Raw genomic sequence first — 4,308 nt, 5'->3', positions numbered from 1 at the left:
AGATGGAACCCGATGCATACAGGTAAGCTACACTCAAGTGGTGATGCACATTAATGGAGATGGGTTAAACTAATATGTGAGAGTTAACCAATAAGGGTCTGGAGATAATAGGCCAGGCATTATTTGAATGAATATAGTTTCTACGCGGTTATATCGGGTATAAGCTAGTCCAGTAGCAGGACACAGCCCATGCTCCATACTACATAATCCTGTCAGGCTTCTACTGTTCTACATAGTAGCAGTCAGCCTCTTATCTTCATCAACACCATTGGCAGATTTGGTGAGAAAATTGGAAATTCTTAAATGGAGGAATTAGTGAAAAGAGATAGCTTTTTTCCACATTAAAAAAATGAAAAAAACTATTGCAATGAAAAAGTTTGGTCTGTGTATGGTTATGTAATGCATAATTTAAAAATTTAAATGAAGGCATAATAACTTAACTGGGATTGACATGTTAATTATCATCTTGATAACTTTTTGCTTATCTCTTGGTTTTTATTATTAAGACCAATTAAAATTTGTACAGAAGGGCAGAGTCAGAAGACCCCAGCAGGATGCTGAGAAAGCAAGATTGGCATGCTATAATGAGAAAAGATACCACCACATGGTAGAGCAGCAAGAAAACTAATGATACCTAGTTACCAAGTTATCCTCTTTCTGTTCCTCCCTTTCCTTTTGTATATACAATAGACACAGCCTTAAAATTATGTTGTTTCATAATTTTGAAATATTCTTCTAACCCAAAACTAATTTCCAGGGTTTATGATTTTATTATGTCCAGGAAAAGTACATGGACCCATGTCAGACTTACTAAGGAACATAGAAAGGACTTTCTGAAATAAATAATTTTTAATCATAAAAAAAGGATACGGGTTAACTTAAAATATATGAGATAGTTAATGATAAGTTTGAGCTATTGGTTGACCGTTTGTAAATAATATTGAGCCTCTGTGTGGCAATTTCAGAAGCAATTGCCGAGTATTTGGAACCCAGAGGCTCTGAGGTAGGAAACTTCTGCCTACACATGGCACCCAAACATTTTGCAAGAATTTCCGGCCGGGCAGTGGTGGTGGCACACGCCTTTAATCCCAGCACTCGGGAGGCAGAGGCAGGCCTGATCTCTGAGTTCAAGGCCAGCCTGGTCTACAAGAGCTAGCTCCAGGACAGGCTCTAGAAACTACAGGGAAACCCTGTCTCGAAAAACCAAAAAAAAAAAAAAAAAAAAAAAAACAACATCAGCTCACCTCAGATGTCCTTGTGGGAATCTCTTAAATGCTGTTTGGAAATTCCCCTTGACCCCAGCCAATGAAATTCAACAGTTGCATATCCTTATCCAATCCTGAAACTCCAGGGCTTTACCATGCTGCTTGTAGTTTTTCCTTTAAGAAATCCCCCAAGCCCAGAGGCTCAAGGTCTTTCTCCTCCACCTACTGCATCAGAGTACTAGATGATGGCCCAGGCTTCAATTTGTATTCAATAAATTCCTGTGTATTTGTATCAGATACTTGTTTTTTGGTGGTCTTGTTTGGGGATCTCACAACATAGGTACAGCAAAGGTTCATGTGGTCTCTCTCTCTCTTTCTCTCTCTCTCTCTCTCTCTGTATATATATATATATACACACACACATATATATACATATATAATATAATATACAATATAATATTGTATAAAATAAGGTACATAAGGATGCAAAATGTGCAGGGTCCGGATTATGCATATTATTGTGCTATCTTTAGATTTTTATTACTGTTAATGAGCAAATAATAACTGCTGAGAGACATTTGATTATAAAAGCTGGTAGATTAAACCAACATATTATGGTGATATTTTGTTTGTGCTTTAACAAAAAAAGCTTGCCTGAAGGTCAGAGTAAGCAGAGCTAGACACACTAGTTTGCCATAGAGTCCAGGCAGTGGTGGCACACAGTTTAATCCTGTCACTCAGGAGACAGAGTCAGATGGATCTCTTTGATTTCAAGGCCATGCTGGGCTACACAAGATTGAATCGGTCTAAAAAAGAAATAGAATCAAGTGGTGGTGGCTTAAACGTTTAATACCAGCAGTAGGGAGTCGGCTATGGGAAGATATTTGGCTGTGCAGAGAGAAGAATATAAGACAAGAGGAAACAAGAGCTCAGAATTCAGTCTGAGGATTCATAGAGACAGGATCCTGCCTATTCAGTCTGAGCATTCAGAGACGTGGCAGCTCTGCTTCTCTGATCTTTCAACTTATGCCCCATAATATATAACTCTGGGTTTTTATTATTAAGACCAATTAGAATTTGTGCTACAACTTATGTATTTTAAAAATATCTTGACTTCAAAATTTAAGTCAAAAGATATGTTCCCTTGGGAAAGAGGTTCTTCTTTTATTTCACATGAAATGAGAGACTGTAGGTTCATTCTGGGATTAAAAAAAAATCAAGTTGGATTGAGAAAGATTTCCTGAAAACTCTCTAATAGGAGCAGATGGCCCAGATGATCCAGTGCCTCTGAGTGTCTCAGTTATAGTTACGTCTGAGTTTTACATCCAGAACAGGTTCAACGTGATCCAGACTCACAAAATACTCCTCAATTTTCTCAGGGTCCCCTAAAGATTACCAGCATCCCCAATCAACAGGAAGTATCCTAGATCTTCATCTGCATTTCAAAAAAAAACTGGATTATGGATGTTTGTTGTTATGTAGGGAGTTTGGTTACAAATTGTTAATGGTCGTATTAAAAATAAAGTGACACAAAACAGTTAAAACAAATGATTTCTTTATAAAGGAAAAAGGAGAGTTAGGATATAGGAATTATAGGATGAAAAGATAGATTATTGAATCGACTTTAATCCAAAAACCTTTTAATCTCAGGATATTTTGCCTTGGTATAGATTTTGGTTTATTGATTCAAATTTAAAGTTAGTTTTTAGTTTTGTTTATGTATATTTTTACTCTTGTTTAGGGTATTATATTTTTGCACCTCATCTAAAAATGAAATATATAATGAAGAAATACAGATTAATAGTCATCTCTAGCAGCAAACATGGTCATGTTAGGTATATTTTCAAGGTCATACATAGTTATATATTAGATAGGCAATCTTCAAACACATCAAAGACCTACAAAATCAAAGAGGATGATGGGCATTGAAGAGAATCCATATGGAGTTTGTTTTCTTTATGGCAAAAGTTAGCTATTTGGGCAAAGAAACTGCCCTTTCCTCAATTGCTGACAGTTACCTATGAAAACTGGACCAGCAAGATGCAAGAAAGGCAAGTGCAAAACTTTGCCAAGATAAGGTAGATCAATCCTTCAAATTTGCTTCACCAGTGTGGAAGGCAAAAAATGTTCTCTTATTTCCACCTTGTCTGAAAGTCAAAGAGTTTTAACTTGTTCAATGTTGTTGACAAGCGTGGCTATACTTCCTGACCTAGGGTGTGGTTATTTGGTCTTTTGATATTAAGATGGCTCATATAGGTAGATCCACTCCACCCTGACCAATGGTCACAAAATTTAAGCATACTTTTGCTCCTTCTTTTGAAATAGGAAGTTTGACCTTGGGAAAGGCTGCCTTTGGGACACTTGGTTTGGGGTGGGTTCACTACCTAAACAACAAAATGATAATGATTTGATGTCTCAAACTATAAAGCAAATAACTGTTCTAGTTTTCGTTTGTGTCATGTTAATGCAGTCTTTTGTTTTCTTTCCCCTGTATTACTGGGGTATAGAAGTTTATAACAAATTAAATGTGGGCGATTTCAGTATTAATTGGAACTCCCTCCTGGTACTATCTATCCTATGTTTTCTGTTTTATTATTTTCTCTTACAATTTCGTACCCATTACTGACTTTCTAATCCCCATGCCCCTACCTTGGTAAGTGATATTTTTGTCTAAGCTGGTCTCTGAAACACAGGAAAGACTATCAAATATGTTAAACATTTAGTCCAGATTTTAATGCTTCAATGTTACAGAGGACTTTTTTTTTTTTTTCCTCATGGTTTTTTTTATATTTAAAAATTTCCATCCCCCTCCCCCCTCCCCTCCTTCTCCCCTTTCTCTCCCCTCCTCTCCCCCTTCCCTCCCCTCCCTCCACCCATACCTCCCCTCCCTCCCTCTCAAGGCCAAGGAGCCATCAGGGTTCCCCACTCTATGCTAAGACCAAGGTCCTCCCAACTCCCCCCAGGTCCAGGAAGGTGATCGACCTTTAGGTGACTTTCCAGGCTTCTTGAGGTTCCTGTCATTAGGTAACAATTTTCCCTTCTGGGGTTCTTGATGGAGTTGAAGATTAGACAGTATAGTTTTCCTTAGTTATAATAAAAGGTA

The sequence above is a fragment of the Arvicola amphibius genome, unplaced genomic scaffold (genome assembly GCF_903992535.2).
Source record: "Arvicola amphibius unplaced genomic scaffold, mArvAmp1.2, whole genome shotgun sequence".
NCBI classification, from domain to species: Eukaryota; Metazoa; Chordata; class Mammalia; order Rodentia; family Cricetidae; genus Arvicola; species Arvicola amphibius.
The sequence above is the reverse complement of the archived record's forward strand: the minus strand, read 5'-3'. Positions refer to the sequence as shown.